At 37.4% G+C, this 17,436-nt stretch overlaps 1 pseudogene; it reads right to left on the minus strand.

Annotated features, from left to right (window-relative positions):
* Positions 1–12,139: 12,139 nt before the first annotated feature.
* Positions 12,140–17,006, minus strand: LOC101617312 (annotated as a pseudogene).
* Positions 17,007–17,436: the final 430 nt, after the last annotated feature.

Raw genomic sequence — 17,436 nt, forward strand, 5'->3', positions numbered from 1 at the left:
AATATACTCTTATTTACTTATTTACGTGGGGTATAGTAGGGGGCATACATGGCCTCTGGCCACTGCAGATGAACACAAGACATTTGTACCACTTTTGTGCACAGCTTATGTGGGAAGTTTGGGAATTGAACTCTAGCCATCAGCACTTGAAAGTGTAGCTTTAACCACTGATCCATTTCCCAGCCCCCAAGTAGACTTAATACTACATAAGTAGCATATATGTGCCTCTGATTTTCACTCAAAATCATCCAACACTGCAAAGGTATCCATCCCTTAAAATATACAAAAAAAGGCAAACTAGGAAGATTGAAATGAAGACCTGGGAATCCACATTTAAGAGGCAAAAAAATAATAAGACTGTATCTTTAAGTCCCACAAGTTCTTAATCAAAAACTATTGACTCACTTTGCCTGGCTAGAATCTACAATTCTACAGTTATAAACACATGTATAAACCTCAAAGTAAAGTATCAAATATTCCTTTCTTATTAATTATTCCTTTCATGATCATAACATCACATTTGACTTTGCATCAATGACATGTTCAAATTCTTTGTAAACATTTAAAGACTTCATGACTGTAGGCCAGCCATTTCTCCTTTGTAACCACCAGTTTCATCACAAGTAAAATAGGCATAGCACTTAAACTCAACACTGAGCATCAGATATGAAGCTGCCTCTATCATAGCTGGCTACAATAAACATGAAATAATTGATACGTGTTGTCTGCTTATTGGAGAAATACAATTTCTTCTGAAAGACCTGATCAGCAGCCTACAAAATGAAGATAGGAATATTTAATATGGCTGTATTTATCTAAATAGGAATTTGCATAATACCATCTATCCACTTAAAAAAGAACTTCTAAAAAAAGTCTGAGGTACCACAAAGAAATTATCAAGATTTATAGGCAAGAATTGGGAATGGGAAGGTATTGATGAGGACTTAAATCTTCTCTTTTTTTAATGTTTATTGGGCTGGAGAGATGGTTTAGTGGTTAAGGCACTTGCCTAAAAAGCCAAAGGACCTAGGTTTGATTCCCCAGGACCAACGCAAGCCAGATGCACAAGGTAATGCATGTGTCTAGAGTTCGTTTCAAGTGGCTGGAAGCCCTAGCACACCCATTCTTTCTGTCTCCTCTTTTTCTCTGCTCATTCTCTCAAATGAATAAATAAAAATTAAATTAAAAAACAAACATTTTATTTATTTATTTGAGAAAGAAGAGGTGGGGCAGATAGATAGGGGGAATGGGAACACCAGACGCATTTGCCACCTTGTGCATCTGGCCTACATGGGTCCTGGGGAATAGAACTGATGAGGTCCTTAGGCTTTGCAGGCAAGCACCTTAACCACTAATCCATCTCTCCAGCTCCCATCTTCTCTTTTCTAATTAGAAGGAATATGCTGACTCATTCTCACATGTAAGAAATATTTACCTGGAGTAGAATATACTGATGCAATATATGTGTTTGTTTTCTTTTTTCTTTTTCTTTTTCTTTTTCTTTTTTTTTTTTTGAGGAAGGGTCTCACTCTGGCTCAGGCTGACCTGGAATTCACTATGGAGTCTCAGGGTGGCCCGAACTCTCGGTGATCCTCCTACCTCTGCCTCCCGAGTGCTGGGATTAAAGGCGTGCGCCACCATGCCCGGCTTTGTTTGTTTTCTTTATATTTCTGCCCTTACCTATTATAATAGAATCTACTTAAGTCACACATAAAATTTGGACTTTCAAGTAAACACCTCCACTCTCACATTATCAGAACAACCTTCTTTTGGATACTCACAATTTACTAAGCAGGAAACAGAGAATAGAGATGGGGAGAAAACACTGTGAATTTCAGCTAAACAGGTGAGAACTATTTTCTGCTCATTGAGGCAGATTAAATTCACCTGCCTAAAGGAAGGAATGAGATCTGAAAACTGGGACAATTGTTGTTGCCTTCATTTTTGACCATATAGCTCCAGATGTGGAGTTTAACTGGCGCTCCTAGCACTCTGTAAGGACTTGGCAAAACTGTCACAACTAGGAAAGATGCTATAAGCCTGCTGTGGGCGAGTGAGAAATTCTTGTTTGCACCACATCAACATACCAACACTCCAAGAAAGAAAGTAATCCACAGAATAGAGCCTTCAACATTGGAGGGGGAAATGGCATAGTTAGAAAAGTGGCAGTGTTGGACTTGTTTCTTTGAAGTGTGCAAATGTTTGCCTAGCACAGCAATTCTACCTAAGATACATGTGCAGCCTTGATCTCACATGCTAACTTTGAGACAGAGCTGGAGCTTGCCTTGCTAAGGTTTATGTAAAGTGGATGCCTTGGCTAACATTCATTTCTTACAACCCTTATTCTTCTATGGACAATGTCTACTATCCAAAGCATAATAATCTCATCTTCAGAGTCATCTTGTTTTCTTACAAAATGAAATAAAAGAAAAATTAATTAACTATGTAGCAATCCATCAGTGGATTTTTTGCTCCCTTTTACATTGTCTAAGATTAAAGAATGACATTTAACCTTGATTTTATGCTTAGATTGTGATTAGGAACATTTCCTACAATGTTTGGGTGAATGCACTTGGATTTTTCACTTTTGCTTTGGGCTTCCATACATCCATGAACATTTATCTTTTTAAAATATTATTTATTTATTTATTTGAAACAGAGAAAAGAAGGCAGAAGGAGAGAGAGAGAGAGAGAGAGAGAGAGAGAGAGAGAGAGAGAGAGAGAGAGAGAATGGGTGCACCAGGGCCTCCAGTCATTGCAAACGAACTCTAGATGTATGTGCCCTCTTCAGCATCTGGCTTATGTGGGTCCTGGGGAATTATCAAACTGGGGTCCTTTGGCTTTGCAGGCCGACACCTTAACCACTAAGCCATCTTTACAGCCCTATCCATGAACATTTCTTTTTTTTTAAATTATTTATTTATTTATTTGAGAGTGACAGAGAGGAGGAGGAGGAGGAGGAGGAGGAGGAGGAGGAGGAGGAGGAGGAGGAGAGAGAGAGAGAGAGAGAGAGAGAGAGAGAGAGAGAGAAAGAAAGAAAGAATGGGCATGCCAGGACTTCCAGCCACTGCAAACGAACTCCAGACGCGTGTGCCCCCCTTGTGCATCTGGCTAACGTGGGTCCTGGGGAATCAAGCCTGAAACCGGGGTTCTTAGGCTCCACAGGCAAGTGCTTAATCGCTAAGCCAACTCTCCAGCCCCATGAACATTTCTTAATGCTTTTGATAAAAGATAATCATCTCATCTGTTTCCAAAAATGTTAGTGAGAGAGTACAGCACTAGCAACTTGCATCCATATCACGTGGTGCGCATCTGAATACTCCATAAGTCAAGGTCAACTCAGAAACCTAACTGTCAACATCACCTGTAAGGTACACATTAGAACCACCATAGATTCAATAGCATATGTATAACTTTAGTTGCTATATTCCCCATTCCTCACTCAGATTTAACTAAATTGTCAGGAAAGCAAAAAAGGAAAAAAATGTGAAGCGGTACTTTGGGCAATTTCCCCAAAGATATTTTAATCCTAATTATAAGAGTGTAATTAAATCAACAAACTTAAATTATGACTCTCAAGCTATGTTTAATCTCCACTTTTTGTTATAAAACTCAACTCTTACACAGAATTTCCAATGTGCAAAATAAAGTAAAACTTATTGTTAATGTGAAAGTGGAGACATGTGAGGAAACGCAGAAGCCTCGAGTTTCATTTTCCAGAGCATAGCATCCTCTGCAAAAATGATAACTATGATCAGTTGGCTCATAGAGAGGAAGTGCCCAGGGATTTCAGTTACTTGCTTTTATCTGGGAGCATCAGCCGGGATAAACACTATCACTTGCTCTCCTTCAGCCTCCGTGTCCTCATCAGCGACACATGCGGTCTCAGGGGTGGATCAGGAAGAAGTACTTGTCAGAACCATCTCTATCTACAGCTACCTGAACTTTATGCTACAGGATACTTATTTATTTTTTGACCTACCACATAAAGAAATCAAGTATTCCACACATCCATAGATTTCTCTCACATGTGGTATGTTTAGAATTAGGTATATGAATAATTATTTTAAAAGTTTTTTGAATAAATCAATTAGACTAAAAGTAGATATGCTAAAAGCATTTCAAAGAGTTTTAAAATTTTCTTCAATGAATCTTTTGTTTTGGAATAGGATGAATTTAGTCATATCAAGTAACTTTTCTTTTATTTTTCTCCTAAAGCTGGGAATACACATACGTCACCCATAATAAAGCATAATGAATAAGAGAAACAGAGTCACGTGGGGATTTTGCATTTTTAACCACACATAAAAATTGAGCAGCAAATAGAACTATATAAAATAATAACTTCAAATAATTAAGAAGATGGTCTGTCCAACAAGATTCTAGGGAACCTGGATATGCACATATAGAGGAATGAAGTCAGATCCCTGTCTCTCATGGACCTAGTCTGTGTAAAGGGTAACAAGCACCATAATGTGTGACCCAACACACATAAATCCTAGAGCAAAGCATAGCAAAAACACTTCAAGATGTTGACACAAGAAGGCCTTTTCCAACAGGACTTTCAGAAAATAATTCTGAGAATTGACAAATGTGATTGCATGTAATTAACAAGCTTCCTTACTGCAAAGGATATAATCTGCACTGAAGAGGCAGGCTAAAGAATGAGAGAAAACCTTTGTCAGCTATACAGCAGTTAGCATCTGCAAAGAACACAAAAAATTAAACAGATCAAGTCATTCAATCAATAAATGGGCAAATACACTGAAGAGAGTGTTCTCAAAGAAAGGAATATAAAGGCCCAGTTACTATTTCAAAAACTGTTCAAGGGCTAAACAGATGGCTTAGTGATTAAGGTACTTGCTTGTTAAGCCTAAGGACCTGGGTTCGATTCTTCAGTGCCCACAAAAAGACGGATGCATAAAGTGGCACATGTGTCTGGAGTTCATTTGCAGTGGCTAGAGGCCCTGGTGCCATCTATTCTCTGACCCCCCTTTCAAATAATTAAATAAATAAAATATAAAAACAAACTGCTCAACATCTTTTGCCATTGGGAAAATTCAAGTGAAAACTACATTAAGATCCCATCTCATCCCTGTCATAATGGTCGTCAGCAATAAAATAAAGGACACCACATGCTTGTGATAATGTTGGTAAGGAGGAAAGCTTATACACTGCTGGTGGAACAGTACCCTGGGCAATTACTATGGAAATCAGTATGGACATTCTTCAAAACCTGAAAAGTATAACTGTGGTGTAATACATGTAACATTCCTGGGTAACACTAATCCAAGTCAATAACTACAGGACTTCTTTCACACCTCTGGTTACTATTGCACTATCCACACCATGTTAGTTGCCCATCAACTGATTAAAGAATAAAACAATTGATAGCTAACTCTAGATTTATATATCTATATAATCTATGTATCTATGTATCTATCTATCTATCTATCATCTATCTATCTATATATCTATTGATTATATATATATGTGTGTGTGTGTGTGTGTGTGTGTGTGTGTGTGTGTGTGTGTGACAGAGAGAGAGACACACACAAACAGACAGACAGACAGACAGAATGAGAGAGAAAGGGGGTTTTATTCAGCTCTAAAGATTGTAATTATGTCATTTGCAAGAAAATGAAAGGAACCAGATATTATCATATTATGAAGTATTTTCTGAAGAGCCATATTCTTAGTATGATAAAAAAAAATAAGTTTCAGATGAAGGAGTTTGAAGAACAAACTGTTCAATGGGTGAATCCCAAGCTACAAGCCATAATTGGGTTAGGACTTAGAGAGCAGATTCTATTAAAGAGTGTCTGAGATCAATGAGAGCTTAATCTTTAACTTCCTCTACTTTAGTTTTTATTTAATATGTTTCAGGATGAATAAAAGTTAAGCATCTATATTCATTGAATTCCAAGACTGAAGTAAAATATAGCATCACAGAGCATGTGAGATATACGATGAAGCGAAAGTATATCCAAACACTGTGGAACAATATTAGAATCACTTTCTTCAAAAGTGTTATGGTGACTTTTGAAAAGTTTGATAATAAGTTAAAAACATTTGTTTCAGCATTATCTCTTGCTGAGTCCTCCTGAATCTGAATGCTCATTTGAATGATGGACGCTCATTTCACCTTATTTCACAGGGCCTGTAGAGGTGCATCTGTGCTTCCAGATCATGCTGACATTGTTATTATCAGCTTCTGGTGCTTTCTTTACACTCTAAACAGTTGACCATGGTAGAGTTATCTCCCCTTTTGTGTCATTGATTTAACCCATGGGTATGCTGCCATCTCATCTAGACAAGGTCTCACTGGAGCTCCATGCATATTATGAAAATACTTCTGATGATTTCAGCACTGGAATTACTGTGCTATTTTATATTTTTCCCACTTTTAAAATATAAACATTTTATTTATTTATTTGACAGAGAAAGAAGGAGGGGAGAGAGAGAGAAAGAGAGAGAAAATGGGCGTACCAGGACCTTTAGCCACTGCAAATGAACTCCAGACATGTGGGTCCCTTGTGCATCTGGCTAATGTGGGTCCTGAGGAATCGAACCTGGGTCCTTTGGCTTTGCAGACAAATGCCTTAACCACTAAACATTCCGTCCAGCCTTTTTTCCCACTTTGTATATAAGTATTGTGTTACAAGATCATGTGGAGAAATTTTGCTTTTAAGCCTAGATCAAGAAAGAAAAATGTGATGATAGAGGTATCTGACTTTCCAAGTAAATCTTTTGTTTCCTTGTGATAATGAGAAAAATACCTGCAGTGTGATACCTGCCAGACTGTCTGCACTTCAGCAAGTTTCAATCAATTGACTGTGTTCTGTAAAGACGTTATGCTCATCATTATCTATATTGAGGTTGTTATCTCTTTTAGATAGCTATCTTGGTATTTTTACCAGCAAAGTATTGAAATGAATTTTTATTTTTTAAAAATATTTTATTTGAGAGAGAAAGAGGCAGATAGAGAAAAAGGGAGAAAATGGGTGTGCATTAGGGACTCTAGTCACTGCAAATGAACTCCAGATGCATATGCCACCTTATGCATCTGGCTTACATGGGTTCTGGGGAATTGAACCTGGGGTCCTTAGGCTTCATAGGCAAGCACCATAACCACTAAGCCTTCTCTCCAACCTGGAAACAATTTTTTTTCTAGAAGTGTGAGTGCATTTTATAAATGTGTAATTGTGAAGGGCATTCTGTAACCTTGTTATGAATGATGGATAATGATGAAAGAGACTCCACCATCTCTCTGCTAAGAGTAGTGAGCATGGGACATGTTCTTATCACTGTTAGCTAACACACAACAAAATTGGCAGATAAAATTTGTCAGGACTCCCAGGCAATTTATATCTTCTTCATATTTCTTGTATTACAATGACAAGTGAACAAGCTTGAAGTGGGGTATGGTTATTTAGTCTGCGAAAACCAAAACATAAAGCAATGCCAAACAGGCGGGTGGGTATCTTAGTTTATTTGTTCATAATACACTTTCCAAATAAAACATGACAGACCGGATTTTTAAACTGTTAGAAATGAATGGGATTGAAATTTGAAGGAGAGAAGATAGCTCTACTCTGTCTCCTGAGCTCTGATGGAAAGTCATCATTCATCTCAAGAGTGCAGAGTAGCTCAGATTCCCTAGCCCTGTTGCCCATGGCTGCCTCTACAGCCACAGCACAGTGCTGGGGGAGGGAAGTTCTTCTGCCATCTTGTATTATCTGTTAACAGAGTTTGTAACAAACAGTCAGAAGACAGAACTAATGTCCTAAATCAGTCAGATTTGTTTCCTGCAGAGTATTAGTGAAATGCCTTCTTCTGGGACACAAGATTCACAGCACCTCCGTGAAGTGACAGCCTGTGAGGGCCTTAAGCCTGCTGCTCCTCAGCGCTCACCCAGACCCCATGTACGTCAGCACTCACCTGGACTTCACTTTTTTGTCATCTCCAAAGGATACATGTCAGGAAAGGTGCTTGCAGTGTCTACTCTACTGATCAGCACTTACTTTACTATTAGAGCAAAGAGCATATCTACATGTCCCATCTACTATTTTTGTTTTATTTTATATCTTAAAGTTATGTTCACTCTTTTAAGGGTTAAGATACTTTCAGGCTCTCTTGACCATACACTTTAGGAGCTGCACATAAAAAGCTTGCTGAAATTGAATTTACTCAAGGTAAATTACTTTATCCTTATCTACAGAACCCTTCTATATCTTCTCTTCATATTTATCTGCGTTATTTATCAATTATTATGCAAAGGACTAATCTTTAAAAAAACAACTTAGAGGATGTTAAGATATAAAATAATGAAAACTAAATGTCACTCATAATCCCAACACCAAATTAATACTAGCAAAATTAGGGTATATCTCTTCTTGCAAAATACAATCTTTTTGTAAACTTGACAACTTGCATAATTACATACAATAAAACATGATAATTCCCTCCCCTCCTCTACTTTCCCTTTCACAAATCCACTCTCCATCGTATACCCTCCCCCTCTAAGTCTCTCTTATATTTTGACGTCATCATCCTTTCCTCCTATTATGAAGGTTCTGTGTAAGTAGTGCCAGGTATTTTGAGGTCCTCGATATCCAGGCCATTTTGTATCTGGGAGAGTGCATTGTAAGGAGTCCTACCCTTCCTTTGCCTCTTACAGTCCATTGAAGATAACAATGTGTGGGAATGTTCAAATTCCTTGCACAAAGTGCTGTTGTATTTGCCTATATATGTATTTATGGATATTTATCTATATGACCTATATATTTTCCAGTAAGCTTTGACTTATCTCTAGATAACTCAGACAACCAAATGCAGTGTAAATGCTTTGTGAATAGTTGTAGTACTGTAATATTTAGGTAAAAGCTAGGGAGTAATAGCCACAATTACTCTCTGCATGTACAATGCAAATCTGTTTACTTGTGTACTTTTTATTTTTTCTTTCCTCCCTTCCGCTTATATTCTTTATTTTCCCCTTCCTTCCTCCCTTCCTTCCTTCCTTCCTTCCTTCCTTCCTTCCTTCCTTCCTTCCTTCCTTCCTTCCTTCCTTTCTCTTTCTTTCTTTCTCTTTCTTTCTCTTTCTTTCTTTCTTTCTTTCTTTCTTTCTTTCTTTCTTTCTTTCTTTCTTTCTTTCTTTCTTTCTTCTTTCTTCCTATCTTCCTTCCTTCCTTCTTGGATTTTCAAGACAGAGCCATCCATCATCCTTTTTTGTAGCCCAAGCATACCTCCCATTTATGGAAACTTTTCTTCCTCAACTTTTCAACTATTGAGATTATAGGAATGCACAAGATTCATATATTTTCAATATATTCTTGATTCATCCTGGAGCTACAAGGGCTCAAATAAACATGTGTATGTCTGTGTATATGTGTGAAGTTTAAAGCTTGTATTTTATGAAATTAATAAATGACTTCTATTACATTTCCTTAAGTTAAATGTTTTTAAAAATTACTTTAATGGTCAAATAAGCCTGCTACATATAAATCAATAAAATAATACATATTTTAGCATTTGATGTATAATTACATACTTTGTATACTTATTAGTTGTTTTTATGTCATATATAATCTATCAAAATGTCTTTCAACGATCAATGAGTTAAAATCATATACTAAGGCCCACTTAAAGGGAATTATGAGGCTAGTCATTGCTGCCTTCATTAATGACAGTCAGTAGGGTATCCCTATCAATGGTAGAAACTTCTAGTCTAGTCATCTAGATTAGTTTATTTTATGTTTCTTCTTAAACTTAAAACTAGTTATTAAGTACTGGAGAGATTGCTCAGTGGTTAAGGCTTGAAAACCCTGAAGAACTGTGTTCAATTCCTAAGGACATAACTAAAGTAAGATGCAAAGTGGCACCTGGAGCTTGTTTGCAGTGGCAAAAGACCCTGGTACATCCATATACTCTCTCTCTCTCTTTTTCTCTCTCATCTCCTCTTTTATCATGCATATGCCCACTCTCTTGTGATCCTTCCTTGAAAATAAATAAACAAAATATCTTTTTTAAATGCTAGATATTAGGGCTAGGGAGATAGCTTAGTAGTTAAGGTACTTGCCAGCAAAGAAAAAGGACCCAGGTTCAATTCCCCAGGACCACATAAAAACTGATGCACAAGGGGACACATGCATCTGGAGTTCATTTGCAGTAGCTGAAGGCCCTGGTGCTTGCTCTCCCTCTCCTCCCTCTTTCTCTCTTTATGAAATAAATTTTAAAAATGAATTAAAAAACAGATATTGAATGCAGAAATTGAAAATCATTTCTTGTATATACTCATTCTGTTCTTGATCTGAAACCCAATGTACTAAACTAACCCTGAACATATAGAGAAGAAGGCTCCCGAAAAGTACAATGCTGCCATGCTGTCCACGAAAACAAGTTTTGTAAATGGTTTGAAGGAACAAGACTGCCTTCAAACCCATATCATACTCTTCGGGATTGACAAGAAAGGGAGAAATGCATGTTTTGGCACATTAGGCTATGTTCAGTTGGATCTCTATGGCAATCTCACCCTAATAAGTGCCGTATCCTAACCAGTGTACTTCCTACTCACCTAACTACATTTTAACCATTGTAATTTTCTAGTTCTCTGAATTACCAATCAAAGACTTCTTTTTTAAATCAGTTAACCTAGGTACACTATAGAAACCTGGAGTTTTAAAAGAAAAAAAATTCCTTTTACAAAAACTTCTTTTTAGCATATTCAGAAAATGTGCTCAATATATCATAGAATTAAAACTTAGATATCACAATTTCCAGTGCAGCATGCCCCCTAATTAACCTCAAAGGCAATCACAGAAATAGAAGACATTCACTTTGAAATCACTGTAATCAATAGTCATAGTGTTTCTTAAATTTTATTCTTCTCTATATCTACTACTTTGTAAGGTATATTTTATCACTTTACAGTTTGTATTTTATTTTTGTTTCTTTTGACAACTGGATTCTTCTGGAAAAATATAATCTCTAATTTACTCAGTATTATTACAAGCCTACAAAAAGAATTAGTGCTGGGTTGTTTACTCAGGGAATAGTGATGAAAGAACACAGTGTCTACTCTAAGAACACCCTTTGTTTCTACAAAAGATGATTGCTCACATGACCCCGAGGCCATGTGGTAACAGTTGGGGATGAGCTATGGTACTGTTGAGTGGTAGTAAAACCTTTAGGATAAAAAATATGGAAGAGATATAAAACTTAAATTATAATAGCAGGAGAAATAACAGTTCTAAAAGTTTTGAGAAAATGTCTGCCTTATCAAAATACATTTTCCAAATCTCTCCATATATATTACATGTTATCTTAAGTATTAAATTAAACATCAAGAAATTCCTTTTTAAATTTTCAAAGTAGATAATTTTTAATATATGAGTGTTCTATAAACTCCATGAAATCATAAAAGAGAAAAGACTATTACAGTGCTCAAATGTTTTCTTTCATAGTCTCCCAAGAAGTTTCAGTAAACTAATGAGTGGACATTTTCAGTATTACTCAAATAAAACCAAACATTTACATAAATATAAAAACATATATCTTTTTAAGGAATATAAAACTATTTGCTGTCTACTGTTCACTATAATTTATAACAAAGTAAACAATATACATCTGGATAACATTCTGATATTACAAAGTTATTATCCTGCGTTCTGCTGAACCATTGACCCAAATACTGAAAAGACTACATGTGAGGAATGAGTCAGGGTCAAGAAAAAGCATCCAGGTCAGGAACTCATAGTATCAAGTTTTGTGCCAGCAGGCCCTAAACTGCAATTTCTAACCATGATCACATCTCCATGCATTGTCTTAGAAATTTTATTATGAACTGCAATTTTTAGTACACATTTTAACTTTCAGCACAGGAATGACTTCATAAAGGAACTATATAAGTCTCATTCCATTAACAAACTGGGATTTGTCTAGTTTCCCTGATTGAATAAAGTAATAAAATATTGCAAATATACTATTGACTTTATGTGAGGGTATAGGTAAGAATTATAATGTGGCTGCCTTTAAAATTATCCATCCTAAGCTATCCAATTAACTATGGAATCATTTGATTTCAAAGGTCATGGCTTCAGGAAAAATTTCAACTTAACCTGAAGTGATTTCTTAGGAAATCTTAAAATAACAGTTTATCATCCATGTTCTTTTTGAGGTAAGGGGGTGTGTGGCAGGGGGATATTAAAAACAAAGCCATGACGACCTGAGGACATTTCATGTTTGCCTCCTGCACCAGCACCAAGTCGGCCTCATCAGAGTCCTTCCATTTCACAAGAAATATCAATTCTGCTCTGCTGTCTGTGGCACCAATTATTTGTTCAGGATCAAGACCTCTGGCCAAGCCTCTGGGTTTGTCAGCAGCATCTCTTCTTTGATTTGCTATCATTAGATTCACTGTCAGATAAAGATTTTCTTTGTGTACCATCTTTTACTTTACCAGCCGTTTGAGAATTAAGAAATTCTTCAATTAACTCTTGACAATCTAAATTTTCTTCAGGTTCCCAAGTGTTGTCAGCACCTGTAAATCCCTTCATCTTCAGGAAGTACTCCACCTTCCCATTCACTACACATCAGTCGAGTACTTTTTCTACCACAAATTCTTCAGGCTCTGCCTCTTCAACATTTTTACCCTTTCTATTCTTTCTTTCCCACCTTTTGCTGTGTATTAGTTTATAAAGAACCAAGAAGGACGAATCAGGAGAATAAGGCTCATTATCTGTGAGAAGCCCTTGTATTTCAAATTAGGAGGATCCTGGAAAACATTTTGCACTTCAGATCCCCAATCCCTAATGCATGGGGCCATTTCCTTTCAGACTAGTCTGAGAAAGGACAGCAATTAAGCATCTTCCAAGGTCTGTCCTATTATTGCTTCCAGCTTTCTTTTTTATTTTTATTTATTTATTTAGTTTTTGCTTTTTAAAAATTTTTTATTTATTTAATTTTATTAACATTTTCCATGGTTATAAAAAAAATATCCCATGGTAATACCCTTCCCCCCCCCCACACTTTCCCCTTTGAAATTCCATTCTCCATCATATTACCTCCCCATCTCAATCATTGTACTTACATATATACAATAACAACCTATTAAGTACCCTCCTCCCTTCCTTTCTCTTCCCTTTATATCTCCTTTTTAACTTACTGGCCTCTGCTACTAAGTATTTTCCTTCTCATGCAGAAGCCCAATCATCTGTAGCTAGGATCTGCATATGAGGGAGAACATGTGGCGCTTGGCTTTCTGGGCCTGGGTTACCTCACTTAGTATAATCCTTTCCAGATCCATCCATTTTTCTGCAAATTTTGTAACTCCATTTTCCTTTACCACTGAGTAGAATTCCATTGTATAAATGTGCCACATCTTCATTATCCACTCATCAGTTGAGGGACATCTAGGCAGGTTCCATTTGCCAGCTATTATAAGTTGAGCAGCAATAAACATAGTTGAGCACGTACTTCTAAGGAAATGATATGATTCCTTTGGATATATGCCTAGGAGTGCTATAGCTGGGTCATATGGTAGATCAATCTTTAGCTGTTTTAGAAACTTCCACACTGATTTCCACAATGGCTGGGCCAGATTGAATTCCCACCAGCAGTGTAGAAGGGTTCCTCTTTTTCCACATCCCTGCCAACATTTATGATCATTTGTTTTCATGATGGTGGCCAATCTGACAGGAGTGAGATGGAATCTCAATGTAGTTTTAATCTGCATTTCCCTGATGACTAGTGACGTAGAACATTTTTTTAGATGCTTATATGCCATTTGTATTTCCTCCTTTGAGAATTCTCTATTTAGCTCCAAAGTCTACTTTTTGAGTGGCTTGTTTGATTCCTTATTATTTAACTTTTTGAGTTCTTTGTATATTCTATATATTAATCCTTTATCAGACATATAGCTGGCGAAGATTTTTTTCCCATTCTTTAGGTTGCCTCTTTGCTTTTTTCACTGTGTCCTTTGCAGTGCAAAATCTTTGTAATTTCATGAGGTCCCAGTGATTAATCTGTGGTTTTATTGCCTGAGCAATTGGGGTTGTATTCAGAAAGTCTTTGCCAAGACCAATATGTTGAAGGGTTTCTCCTACTTTTTCCTCTAGCAGTTTGAGTTTCAGGTCTGATGTTAAGGTCTTTAATCCATTTGGACTTAATTCTTGTGCATGGTGAGAGAGAAGAATCTATTTTCATCCTTCTGCAGATATATATCCAGTTTTCCCAACACCATTTGCTGAAGAGTCTGTCTTTTCTCTGATGAATATTTTTGGCATTTTTATCAAATGTAGCTATAGTGACCTGGACTTACATCTGGGTCCTCTATTCTGTTCCACTGATCTACATGTCTGTTTTTGTGCCAGTACCATGCTGTTTTTGTTACTATGGCTCTGTAGTATAGGTTAAAATCAGGTATGGTGATACCACCAGCTTTATTTTTGTTGCTCAGTATTATTTTAGATATTCGAGGTTTTTTGTGATTCCAAATGAATTTTTGGATTGTTTTTTCTATTTCTGTGAAGAATGCCTTTGGAATTTTGATGGGGATTGCATTAAATGTGTAGATTGCTTTTGGTAAGATTGCCATTTTCACAGTATTGATTTTTTCCAATCCAGGAACAAGGGATGTTTCTCCACTTTCTAGTGTTTTCTGTAATTTCTTGCTTGAGTGTTTTAAAGTTCTCATTGTAGAGATTCTTTACTTCCTTGGTTAGGTTTATTCCAAGTTACTTTATTATTTTTTTTGATGCAATTTTGAATGGGAGTGATTCTCTGATTTCATCCTGTGTATGTTTGTTGTTAGCATATATGAAGGCTACTGATTTCTGTGTATTTATTTTGTATCCTGCTACATGGCTGTAGGTTTTTATCAGCTCTAACAGTTTGCTAGTAGAGTCTTTAGGGTACTTTATGTATAGAATCATGTCATCTGCAAATAATGATAACTTGATCTCTTCCTTTCCAATTTGTATCCCTTTTATGTGTGTCTCTTGCCTTATTGCTATGGCTAAGACTTCCAAAACTATGTTAAATAAAAGTGGGGACAGTGGAAACCCTTGACTTGTTCCTGATTTTAGTGGAAAAGCTTCCAGTTTTACCCCATTTAGTAATATGTTGGCTGTAGTCTTGTCATAAATAGCTTTTATTATATTGAGATATGTTCCTTCTATTCCCAATCTCTGTAGGACTTTTATCATGAAGGGATGTTGGATTTTGTCAAATGCTTTCTCTGCATCTAATGAGATGATCATGTGATTTTTGTCCTTCAACCCATTTATATAATGTATTACATTTATAGATTGGCATATATTGAACTATCCCTGCATCTCCCCTACTTCCTGCCTACTGATTTTTGGTTTGTCTTGTTCTTCTTTTTCCAAGGCTTTAAGGTGAAGCATTAGGTCGTTTACTTGTGACCAAGTGAGACCCTTCCCTGGTGCAATCAATCCCAGTTACCCTTTTGGATGACTTTGTTGTCAGTCAAGTTGCTGGCTGGGTCGTTGGGCTGCTGTTCTGATTTCTGCAGCTGGGCACTGACTTTTCCTGTGGGGCAGACTGAGCCTGGCAACTGTGGCCCTGCAGAACGGCACCCCTGCTGCTGGAACCGCTAGTGCTCCTCCTGAAGCTGCCGCTGCTGGATCTTTCACCTGGGTCCACTGCTGTTGATGCCGCCGCTGCTGCTGCTGCTGCCACTGATGGATCTTCTGCTGCTGCTGCTGGATCTGTGACTGCTGCCTCTGAAGCTCCTGCTGCCTCTGAAGCTCCTGCTGCTGGATCTGCCACTGCTGCCTCTACTGGATCTGCTGCTGCTGGGGCCACTGCTGCTGGTGCTGGAGATGCTGATGTTGCTGTGAGACCCTGCTCCTGCTTGTGTCCCGCTGTTCACTCAAGTTGGTGTGGCGGGATCCCAGGACTGCTGCTCTGTTAGCTGGAGCTGGGCACAGGGGCTGGGGGAGGGGAGGGAGCCACAGCTGCTCTGGTTCTCTCGCTGTTCCACGTGTCCTTCTACCTTGTGACCTGCTCCTCTGTTGCTCACTGCTGCTCTCCCTTCATGTTTCTTGAGTTGCAGAGAGCTCTGGTGTGAGTGGAAGCTCCCCTCATCTGGCTTTTCCTGTGGCTGGAGCTGAGCCTGGTGGCTTTTCGGTGTGCTGCTGCAGTCACACACACTCTAGCTGCCAGCCCACCTGGGCCTTCAAAACATGTATCTTAAAGACTGAAATTTAAGTGCATGTTCATTATAAAATATTAATGTAATTAATTAGCCTTCCATGGATGCTAGAAAAAGTCATGAGACCCTTGGATCAGAGGGAAGACTTCAAGCCACCATAACATAGGATATGCATCAGATTTAAATTGATCAGGGAAACCAGATAGATGGGGCACATGCAATGCAGTTTCATTACCTTTGATCACTGAGCTCTGTTCATAATATGGGCGTATTGTAACAGGGAAACATTGGCTTCTTCTTTCTATTGTAAGGGCAAAGAAATTCTCCTAATAGTGATGGCATGACTTTATCCCTCAATGCTTATGCTGAAGCACAATTCTTAGAACTGCTATTGGAATCGGTCATGAACTTTGTGGTTTCTCAATGTCTCAAACTCTGTAGAGAATTGCATCTCCCAACTCTACAATCATAATTAAAAGTTCAATAATTGAATTTTTGCATATACATATATAAAATGCATGTATAAAATATAAATGTATATAGGCATATATGTTCTTATGAGTGCAGACCTAACATTTGTTTACATGTCTATGTGCATATGTGTGTGTTGAAGCCAGGGATTTATGCTTAGAGTCTCCCTTAGTTACTCTGTATCCTCTTCTTCAAGAAAATCCTCGAGCTAAGCCTACAGCTCACAAAATGAGATTGACTTACTATCCAGCAAGCCCCATGATTTCCCTGTCCCTGTATCTGCAGCAATGGGGTTCCAGAAACATGCCACTATTGCCAACATTTTATATGGGCACTGGAGAATCTCAACTCTGGTACTCATGCTTGTGAAGGAAGCACTTTATCAACTAAATTATAGCCTCAGCTCTGAAGCATTAGATAGACTTATTGATTTATATAAAGATTTATGTAGTTTAATTTGAATAGAAACTGGGATTAACTTGTTTCTCTAAAATGTTAATGTCACTAAGTTGTACATTTTTATTAGATATATATTAATGACATGAATATATATCTATATGTATATGTATACACATATGAATATTTATACATATATATATTCATATTCATGTCATTATAAAAAATGATATGGAGAAATGCTGTGAATCCAGTTTATTTTTTTTCCCTATGGTGACATCTCACAGAACCATCTTTCCATAGGACAACCAGGATACGGACTCTGGCAATCACAAGATTCTGAGTGTCTTCATTACATGAGATTTGCTCAGGCTGCCTTGTATCCTAGGCAACCA

Source organism: Jaculus jaculus, chromosome 18 (genome assembly GCF_020740685.1).
Source record: "Jaculus jaculus isolate mJacJac1 chromosome 18, mJacJac1.mat.Y.cur, whole genome shotgun sequence".
Lineage (NCBI taxonomy): Eukaryota > Metazoa > Chordata > Mammalia > Rodentia > Dipodidae > Jaculus > Jaculus jaculus.